This window comes from Humulus lupulus, chromosome 8, assembly GCF_963169125.1.
Source record: "Humulus lupulus chromosome 8, drHumLupu1.1, whole genome shotgun sequence".
NCBI lineage: Eukaryota > Viridiplantae > Streptophyta > Magnoliopsida > Rosales > Cannabaceae > Humulus > Humulus lupulus.
The window spans coordinates 176,250,628-176,262,794 of record NC_084800.1 but is presented as its reverse complement, the minus strand read 5'-3'; positions in this window follow the sequence as shown (position 1 = coordinate 176,262,794).

Sequence of the window (12,167 nt, the reverse complement as noted above, 5' to 3'; positions counted from 1 at the left end):
TAATTCAATCAAATCTACAGACAATTCCCTACTATCTACCTCTGTCAATAATGATCTGATCCATCTCCTAGAGACTACCAATTCCCTAGCAAGCATTAAAGTCCCAAACCCCACAACATACACGTCACAAGGCCTACTAAGAATGTCTATCACCCTACTGGATACAAATGAATGAATAGCACCTGAATCATTCAATATAGTATAAGAAGAGCCAGTGCTAGAAATTTGATGTCTCACCACCGAGGGACTAGCCTCAGCCTCCGTCTGTGTCAGTGTAAACACTCGAGATGGAACCAAGCTGTCACCCTTCTTTGGTTCCTCTTTCTTCAACTGCGGTTGAGATGTCCCACTACCCCCACACAGGAAACATGCCTTAGGACAACATTCTCTTAATTGACATCGCCTACATTGGGAACACTTTGGATAACTCTTTCAGCTCTCCCTTCTGCCCTGACGGCCACTCTGAGTACCCCCAAGTCTCTTATCTAAACTGGGGTACTAACTGTCTCTACAATCTTCCTCTTCTGATCACTGGAGCCTCTGCCCCTACTAGACTCAGTAAACAGAGCTACCACCCTCTGAGCATCGCGCCTTGTGGCACTCTCCATTCATATCTTGTTCTTTGTGCCTTCAATAGTAAGGGCCTTCTCTACTGCCTGAGCATATGTAGAAATCCTAGGTATTGAAGCGATTCTAACACCCTGGGCTTTCTTGAAATTCACTCCTCAAACAAATCCTTCTGAGCCACATCGGTTGGCACCAATTCAAAAGAAAACTTGGCAAACTAATCGAATTTCATGGCGTACTCTGCTACCATCATTTGCCCCAAACCAAAATCTTAAATTCATTCATCTTCGTAGTTCAAGCTGCGTCATTATAATACTTCTCATTGAACAACTGCCTGAATTCCTCCCAGCCCATCATACCCATATTCTGGGTCTGTGATACCACCTCCCACCAAACCCGAGCATTATCCTGCAACATGTAAGTGGCACAGGCCACCCTATCATTACCTGCCATCCTCATGAAGTCAAGGATGAAAATGATCATGCCCATCCACTATTCAGCCATAAGTGAATATGTGCCTCTCTCAAAGGTTGGAGGGTATTGCTTCTAGAATCTCTCATACAGTGGTTCCCATATGTTCTCAATCTCTGGGTTATTCAAAATTGGTACCAACACAGGTGGCGCAAGCAGGGCAACATTCCCTGGCAGAACCTGCTGCCTTTACCATTTGATTTCTTCCTCTTGCCTCTAAAGTCTCACTTGCATGTCTGTAAACATTTGTTGCCAATTCTGAGGGGCAGATAGAGGGTTTTGGCCCTAATTATCATTTCTAGCCTCGATATTAGTGCCACCTAGTCCGATTGACCACCATGGAGACATAATTTCCAAGTATGTCTGCAATTAATGACTCTGCTTATCAGCACGTGATAGCCACATCTAGAAATCATCCCACGGTCAAAACAAAAAAAAACACAACATTCACATGCAACAATAATGCTAATAAGCATTTCTACCACATTCACGTAGTAATCAAGAAGGCTCTGCTCTAACAATATATATCATGCTCTCTATTGTAGCATGCATATAATTCAAATAAGCAATTAAAAAGGTATTCAACCCATTACCCACCGAACCGTGAGTTGAGCTTGTCTTTAGCGGCGAACATACATGTTTGGTCGATATTTAGGTACCATAAAGACTTGGCAGTTTTGATACAAAGTTGTAACGCCCTACTAATCCAGGATCATTACACTATGTGTTTGAATCAATGCTTAACTCATTAAGCAGGTCGTTTGGACTTAAAAGTGTAATTAAATTTAAATAAGGATTTAGATACTAAAATTTTTGGTAAAAAAGAATTGAACTTTTCAGTAAAACTTTACATGGGATCCCACAAAAGGTTTTACAAGGTATAATTACATCCAAAGATACAAAATAGTCGGCCTAAGAGACAAAATTGGACTTATATTCTAAGCCCCTCAAGCGTATCTTGACCGTGGTGGCCGAGCAGGCCGAACATATATGCACGGCTCCAAAGCCCTCCAACCCATGGCTGGTTGACTTTCCCCTTACCCTTACCTGCACCATAGAGCATCCATGAGCCAAGACCTAGCAAGAAAAGTCCCACAAGGCATGCATAATAATCACAACATGAACATATAACAATTCATAAAATTAATAAATCATATCACATACAAGTCATTCATGTAAATAACAATTCACATACCTCATAAGTCATAGAAACATATATTCAAATACTATATAGAAATTCAACACCAACTATACCAAGTAATTTGCATCACCAAACACCAATAATCAAATTATTATAACGACACTAAGCTTACGGTAATAACAACATACTCACAATCAAATTAGTTACTAACAAGCACAAGAAACAAAATATGCCATAAGGATACACAACCTTAGCTCATTTCAATTTATACAGCCATAACTGTTTCTAGATATAATAAGTCCAATTCCCTCTCTATGTGCAATTCCAAATTTTCTTTCCTCGATTCCAACAATGGCGATAAAACGACCCTATTGTGATCCTGTTCAAGTGTCTTTATCCAAGCCTAAACAAAATCGATCGAAATTGATTAACACCAAGATTAGCTCACAATTCCGTCTCCAAAACAATCACATATAAACTTTTCTTAGGTTCTAGAGTTGTAGATATTTTCACAAGCTTTCCAACCATATAAAAAAATTCCAAATCCGACATCGGGGTCAAAAGTTATGGTCTAATTACAAAACCAGAAAATAGTGACCTAACACAGGGTTGGCGCTGAGGCGCCTAAAGAAATCATATCTTGAGACACGACGCCCCCCAAAGGGCCGCGATGCCACTGAAGTCAAAGAGCTTTTATGAGCCTAAAAGAGATGCATTTGTGTTGCAGCACTACTGTGATAAAACTTATAAATTCTGCATTTTTCTTGGGATTTCTCAACCCCATTTCGACGCAAAGACCCTAAAAGTTGAGCTCAGCACAATTATGCACCTAAACCAATTCAACACTTCACATAACCACATAGGCACCAATTAAACATCCATTACTCAATTATGAATACAAATTGGGATTCTAGGGTTCAGAAGCCCCCCCCCCCCCCCCCCCCCCCCCCCCCCCCCCAAATTTTGAGTTTAAACCAATTCAGGTCAAGGACTAAGTCAAAAACTAGGGTTCAGAAGCCATGATCCATAATTTTCAAAAACTAAGTCAAAAACCCCAATTCTGCTCAAGAACAACAATGAACTAGGAAAAACTAAAGTAAATGAGCCCATACTACTTTGAATATTTGAATCCTTATACTAAGAATGATCTTGGCAACTCCAATCTCCTCCCTTGTTGCTCAATCTTCCTAGAAATCCTCAAGAACAAAGGTTGGTCTTAGGTAGAACTCTAGTGTGATGCTAAGTGTTTTAAGAGAACACCCAAAAGAAGGAGAAGAAGAACCCAGAATGTGAAAGGTAAGGCTGCTGTCACACTTAGCCATTTTGTCTATTCTTAGGATCAAAAGACCCTTTTTACACATGTAATGACCCAACTATTCTAGACCTTGGACCATTAAAAACTACCATACACAGACACTAATCTTAAGAAAACATACGTATGAAATAACCATAACTTTATTATAAACTGTTAAAGCAAAGGTAAACATACATAAAATTCATTTAGGATATGGGATCCCATTGTTTTGAAAATATTAAAATAATCATAACTTTAAATCTTAAAATTCGTTACAAAACAAAGTGCGAAAAATACATATAAAGCATAATTTTAAATTACTAGAAAACAACTTCATCCTTGAATCATTCACGTTGTCCACCGATTCCATTCTCCCTCAATACACATTCCCAAGCCGCCAAGAATCTTTCCGCCGCCATAACTATTTTCCTGCACATATAAAACATAAAGAAATGAGCCTAATGCCCAGCAAGGAAAATCTACTACAAGCATGAAACGTAATCATACGCATAAACTATGAACATATATCATATACTATAACACATATATCATAATTCTAACCCATGTACATGGTAACTATTGGGGTTTGCTAACTAAGCAACTGTAAGCCTCAAACTACAATGAGGTTTGCTAGTTAAGCAACTATAAGCCCCAAAGACATAAAAGTGTTGGGGTTTGCTATATAACAACTATAAGCCCAAAACATAAAAGTGTTAGGGTTTGTTGTATAACAACTATAAGCCCCAAAACATGCATATATCATAACACATAAAATCATACTATATCATAATCATAACACTTTTATATAAACATATATCACATAAGAACTATCCTATTTTCCTTACCAAAATACCGGGATGATGAGAACAAGGTCGGGATTTTGGAACACTCCTAAAAACCATTAATAAAGAGGTGAGTATTCTAAAAGAAAAGTTATGAAAAGATTGAACTAAACCATCAAGAAGATACTTACCAACAAGAACCTTAAGTTCAAAGAACTTAGATGCCTAACCAAGAATAAAGAATACTGAGTTAGGAATTGAGTAGAGAAAAACTATAAGAACTAATGAAACAATACAGAAAGGAACTAGAATTAGGAATACCTTGAATGCACTATAACCAAACTACACCTCGAAATCAAAATACACACTATCAACCTTACTTCCCAAGTGTTTAATAAGCTTAAGATGATAAATCTTATAACCCCAACCCAAGTGTTTAACACTCTAAAGTAAACCTAGCAGCTTGTAGGCTCTGAACTCACCTTGAAGAATGAAGAAATGGCTGGGTACTAGGTCCTATTTATAGAGTTCAAGAATGAAAAGATCTTCATTTAGCTTGAATAAAATAATGTCTTTTGTATTGAAAAACATTTGAATAATCGTTCAGCAGAGGCTGAAGACTCGGTCAAAAAGATTCTGGACTTATCAAGAGGTTAAGGATTATAATGAGCTCGGTTTCAAAATCATTTGAAAATACAGCCCTAGAGTCGATATATCGCCTACCATAGGCGATATATCGCCTGGGCTCATATTACTGAGGCTCGTCGAAATGGTCGTGCGAAGTTACGTGTTTTTCGTATCCCCGTGTGGCGATATATTGCCCCCTAGAGCTGCGATATATCGGCATACGTTGAAATATTATACGCGTAATTACACTTTTTCAGCCTAATTTTAATTGAGTAAACAGCCTTGACTAAGTCATTTAACGATTTCAAAGCTGTTGGCAGACTCTAGGATTTTCAAATATTACTCTTAATAAACTATTCCTCAAAAATACTTAGTTTCTCATTAAACATGCACATGACAAATGTCATTATCTTGGATCTATCTAAACCTTATAGTATAAAAAATATCATCTTCATAATCAGTCATATTAATCAAACCTTATGCTATAATTAATATTCTTATTCTATAGGTTAAACGTATAAAATCTACAAGTGTTGCTACGAGTGTCCAACTAAGTCACGGCTTGAACCAAAATCCACAGTAATAAACATACTATAACTACTACTAGCTATTACTATTACTACTATTATCTAACTAGCTAAGTAAAGCTCTTGGACTCTACCACACACCCCAAGGACAATTTCTTCTTTAAGCTTTAATTCCCACTGAACCTCCAATTACACTTCTAATTCCCAACTTGATCCACCAATCCATCAAACACAAATATTCCACAAATTTATTTCATTTAACCAATAATCCCAAAATATTGAATTCAAAAAATTATAAAGTGCACCATAACACTACTTTATAAGTACAAAAATTTATTATATAATCTATTTATAAATAGCATATTAATATACTTATCTAATTTTTAAAACAACATAACAAAAGTATTATCGTAGGCTATACAATAACACTTATCTATAACTATGCAAAAGTGTTATGCAAAGTGCTCCGACCTACTATAACAATGCTTTCCTTAACAAATCAAAGTGTTATGGTAAATGTTTGATAATTATTTTTTTAGTCTTATTGAAAGTATTTTTCTTGTAGTGGAAATTCCCAAAATACCCCTAAGCTCGGCCTGAGCCGGATATTTATCCTCGTTGTGAATTTTCCGCTCAAACGTATCCACTCATGTCAAAAATCACATAAATATTTACATAATAATGTGGTCTCAAGCACATAACACATACTAATTACAAATACGCCCTCTGTAGTGTCTCAGAATTTTACTTAGCTAGATAGTAGTAGTAGTAGTATTGTAATAGCTTGTAGTATTTTAGTTTTACTGTTTATTGGTTCAAGCCGGGGTTTAGTTGGAAACTCATAGAAACAGTTATAGATTTTATAAGTTTAATTTATAGTTTAGAAATATTAATTATAACAAAAGGTTTGATTAATATAGCTGGTCCTAGAAATATTATTTATTATAGCCTAAGGTTTAGATAGAATTAATAAGAATATGACACTTGTCACAAACATATTTATTAAGGATTTAAGAATTTTGGATGAATAATTTAATAAAGGATATATCTAGAATCAAATTTTACTCAGTCAAAACTATTTAAACAAATTCAAAATATGCTAAAAGAGTGCAAAATCGTGTTTGATATATCAACATATGCCGATATATCGCAGCGATAGGGGCTGATGTATTGCCTACAGGAGATACGAAAAACATGTCGAATTTGCACGAACGAAAGCACAGGACATAGGTAGGGGCAATATATCGCCTAGGGTAGGCGATATATCGGCTCCTGGAGCCATTTTTGAATCTTTGTGGATTTAAATTAGAAACAGCCCCCAACCACTTGGACTTGCTCTTGACCGTTTTTGACCGAGTTCTGGGCATCTGTTGAAACAAAAAATCAAATCTTTTCAATTTATATTCATTTATTTATTCAATTTAAAAGGGGTTAGTTTCACTCCTTGAACTCTATAAATAAGACCTAGTACTAAGCCATTTCATTCATCATTCAAGCATTCTTCAGAGCATCCAAGCTGCTAAGATTACTCTAGAGAGAAAACACTTGGGTTTTGGGATAAAAGATTTTCCAATCTAAGGTTTTCTAAACTATAGGGAAGTAAGATAGAATGTTATTTCGGTATCGAGGTGTAGATCAAAGTCATAGTCCATTCAAGGTATTCTTATCCTCAAGTTTAATCCATCATAGTTCTATTATTTTCTTCCATTTTTCTTTCAGATCCTAACTTATTGTTATGGCTTTTTGGTTAGGTGTTTAAGTTTCTTGAAACTTAAGGTTTTCGGTAAGTTTCTACTTTGATGGTTTAGTTCTCTTTTTCATCTCCTTTTCTTTAGAAACTCATGGTTTTTATTGTTTGTTTTAGGAGTGTTCCAATCCTGTTCTTGTCTCCAATATCCCGATTTTTAGTAAGGAAAATAGGTTAGATATATGTGTTATGATATGTTTATGTGATATGATATGTTATGTTATGTTGATATGTTATATATATGAATATGTTTTGTAGTTACTTGAGGCTTATAGTTGCTTAGATAGCAAACCCCAAGGTTTTTATCATTATCGTGGTTTAGAGTTATGATTTACCCTACCTCGATTAGTAGACTGAGGACCTAGATGGGTTATCATACACTATTTTGTGATCTAACCTACCTCGATTAGTAGATTGAGGACTAAGATGGTTTTATCACATGCTACGGTAATGAGTTAATGGCCATTAATATTGTAGTCCTATATGATATATGTTTTTTCGTCATATGTTTTATGATATAGTCTTATGATTTAAGATATATGTTTTTAGTATATTTTCCTTCCTAGGCATTAGGCTCATTCCTTTTATTTTAGATGGTGCATGAAAATGAACTTGGAAGGCGGGACAAATTCGTGGCAGCTTGGCATGTGTATTGGGGATGGATGGATTGAATGGACTGCGGGAAGATCGAGGATTACATTGTTTAAAGTCTTTTAATTTATGTTTTATGTATTTCTGCACTTAGTATTTAAACAATTGATTAAAGTTTATGTTTTTATGTTTTATGTACTAAATAATGGGTACCCATACCTTATTTTGTATTTCGTACCGTATTTTGGATTTTTTTTTTTATAAAGTTTTAATATTTTACGTATGTATGTATGTATTCCAAAATAGTAGTTATGTTTAGTTGTTTTTAATGGTCCGAGGTCTAGAATTAGTCGGGGCATTACAGTTTGTATCAGAGCCACAATTCATATGCATGAAGTTCTCCTTGATACACACGCACAAGCTTCAGATCTAACTGCCAATGTAAGTGTTTATGTTATGATTATTATGTGTATGTTAATAGCTAACATTTTAGCCATTTTTTTTCAGTTAAAATGGATGGAGCCTTGACCTATCATGATATCCGAGCCATTAAGGCATTAAAAAGGATTAATGAGCCAAGGAAAACAATAGGAGTGTTAGAAAGAATCACTCAAAGATTGATCCTATTTCACAAGGGGATAGTTCACCTTCAAACTACTAAGCAAATTATGATGAGAGCTACGGAACAATAGGTCATAGTAATTAGGCTTTTTAATGTTTTTCCTTCTGTAATTTCAACATTAGAAGAATTATTGGAGACTATAGATGATGAAGATGACTTACAGGTAGCCTTGTGATATTATTTTCTTATACTAAGGTTCACCTCTAAGTTTGAATTTCAATTCACAAATGAACAAAAGCATAATATCTTGATGAGGTAGTTTTGAGGCTCAAGATAATGGTGATTATGAAGAAATAGATGATGATATGCTAGATGAAGGGTCAGATGTAGAAGATCCTAATTTTTATATTTACTCTAGTTATTTATTTATTTTGTTTAGTTTACTTATTTCTTTATTTATTTTTGCATTTATGACTGTACTTAGTGAAAACCTTTTTCCAAATGAATAATTTGTTATTTTTGAATGACATGTATGAGTTTGATTTTTTCTACAATCATAATAAATAATGAATTCAATAAATAATGAATAAGTTCATTGAGGGTGGATACAAATCAACGGATTGGGTTCTGTATTGAGAGTTTAGGGGGCCATAGTAATGGGAACGATTTTACTGATCCCAGCCCTCCCTCAATATGGTTAACTTTGGAACAAAGATGAGTTTTGAACCTGAGAATTAAGTCATATAGGATAAGTAGAAACAAACTTAGAAAATAAAGATGGCTTATTTTTCTAAGTATAGATACCCACTCTAATAATAAAGAAGACTTATATAATTTTCATAAGAAGTCATAATTAATAGGTCCGAGTTATGTTTGTTTAGATTAAGTTTTTACCTTAGAGCCTATTAAGGTAAAGTTCTGACATGTTTCTCTCAATTGTTAGAACTTTGCTGAAGATGTCGCTCAGAATGTCTGCACGCACAGCTGGCAATGCCTCCAGCACCACCAACGAGACTAACGAAGCCCCTCCAGTTCGAAGAAGGGGAACGCGTGGTACCAATGCTGCTGCCAACAGAAATGCACCACCTCCGATTGACAACACCGCTTAGATTGTCAGGATATGTCAACAAGTGGAAGAATTGCTGCAGCAACAATGACAATAGACTCAGCCCCAGCCTCAGCCACAACCGCAGCCTCAGCCAGCGGCTCAAGCGCCCCAGCAAGTAGGTCGATATGGGGGATGGCTGATGGCGAACTATGTACCTTATCCAGCTCAGTACATAGAGCCTGTTTATGAGCATTTCTGTAAGCAGCACGCTCCAAACTTTGAAGGGACAACCGACCCCTTCGAGGTGGAAGAATGGCTTAGGAATGTAGAGTCGATACTTGCACACATGAACCTCGGCAACGCGGATCGCATATCTTGCATTTTTTCTCTTCTGAAAAAGGATGCCAGAATCTAGTGGGATTTAGTACAACCAACTCACGACGTCGCCACCATGACATGGACTATATTTGTAGAGCTCTTTCACAAGAAGTACTACAACTTGGCAGTCATCACTACGGGGGTAGAAGAGTTCACCAGTCTGAAGCAGGGCAACTTAATGGTAGTCGAGTACGCTTGGAAATTCGATCGACTAGCCAAGTTCGTGCCAAAGTTGGTCCCAACTAATTTCTTAAGGGTTACCAAGTTCACCAGGGGACTCAAACCAAAGATTGAACTAGGAGTCAAGCTAGCAAATCCTGAAAGCACTTCTTATGCCAATGCTTTAGAAACGACTATAGAAGTGGAAAGGCTTCAGGCAAATGTTAGTAAGGAGGAGGCCAGCAAGTGTGAACCTAAGTAGCAGAATCAGATGTAGAATGGTCGGAACCACAACAGCAACCACCAACACAACAATAATGGCAAGAAGAGGAAGCAGGCTGATTGTGACAAAAGAGCATGAAATAACAATGGAAATAATAGGTCGGGTTATGTAGAATAGCCGAAATGCTCCAAATGCCAGAAAATACATCTTGGGGAGTGTCATGCGAACACCAAAGGTTGTTACAATTGTGGCCAGGAAGGTCATTAGAAGAAAGAATGTCCACAGCTTAAACAAGAAGAAAAGAGGGACAACAAGATGGTTCCAGCTAGAGTCTTTGCCTTAACCTAGGGAGAAGCTAAAGCTAGTAACAAAGTGGTCACGAGTCAGATTCCTATCCTCGATAATGTATGTTCAGTATTGTTTGATTCAGGAGCAATACACTTTTATATCTCATTAGGAATGATAGAGAAATTAGACAAACCGTGTGAAAGATTTAGAACTAGGTTTGTTACAGAATCACCTTCGGGCGAAGTAGTCCTATCATCACGAATAGTACGAGTTGTACCGATCAAAATTGAGGGCACATAACTAGAGGAGACCTGATAGAGCTAGAAATCTAAGAATTCGACGTAATACTAGGCATGGATTGGCTAGCAAGGAATGGCGCATCCATCGACTGTAGACATAAGCAAGTGACATTCGAAACTCCATACGGTCAGAAACTATGTTTTATGGGAAATGTTTCAGGACTACATACACCACTTATCTCATCTCTTAAAGCTCAAAGGATGATAGAGAAAGGATGTCACACATTCTTAGCAAGCGTCACAGATGTGGCAAAGGAAACACCACTAAAGGTTGGAGACGTCTGCATTATTAAGGAATTTCTAGAAATATTTCCTGACGACTTACCAGGGTTGCCGCCGACTCGGGAAATTGACTTCACAATCGAAGTAGTATTGGGTTTCGAGCCTATCTCAAAGGCACCATACCGGATGGCACCAACCAAACTCAAGGAGTTGAAGACGCAGTTGCAAGAACTCTTAGACTTGGGTTTTATTAGACCAAGCCATTCGCCATGGGGAGCACCGATTCTATTTGTGAAGAAGAAGGATGGAAGCATGCGGATGTGTATAGATTACCGTGAGCTGAACAAGGTGATGATTAAGAACAAGTACCCATTACCACAGATTGATGACTTATTTGATAACTCCGAGGAGTGACTGTGTATTCTAAGATTGATCTACAGTCCAGTTATCACCAGCTCAAGGTAAAGGAATAGGATATACCAAAGACATCTTTTAGAACTCGATATGGACATTACAAGTTTCTAGTTATGTCTTTTGGTCTTACCAACGCTCCAGCCGCATTTATGGACTTAATTAATCGGGTCTTCAAGGATTACTTGGACAAATTTTTCGTAGTGTTCATTGACGATATTTTGGTGTATTCCAAGGACAAAGTCGAGCACGGGGAACATTTAAGATTGACCATGCTGCGACTGAAGGAGCATCAACTTTACTCCAAGTTCAAGAAATTTGAATTTTGGCTATCGCAAGTAGCGTTCGTCGGCCATATAATATCCAAAGATGGAGTCGCAGTAGACCTAGCTAAGGTAGAGGCTGTGAAGGATTGGCTAAGACCTAAGAATGCGTCAGAAGTTATATGTTTCCTCAGGCTAGCAAGCTATTATCAGATAGAGGTGTGTAAGACATTACCATTTTTTATCACTAGGAATGTTGGGTTCAATCTCTTAAGAATACATTAGCATTTCGATTTAAGCTTTGTAGTATTTTCACTAAGGTAAAGTTCAAACCCAAAAGGTACTTTACTTTATGCGCTTATGTCGTTGACCATAAAAAGATAGGATGTATTTAACCAAGTGGGGGAATGTTGAGATTGGTTAAATACATGGTGAAATTGCTTAGGCACGAAGAGTTGCTAAAACAATAACAATTTCACAAAAGTCAACATGTGAAAATTGATTTTGAGTATAGGAACTTTTGGGCCCAAAATGATTATTTGGAGTATATAAGAGTACCCAAAAAGT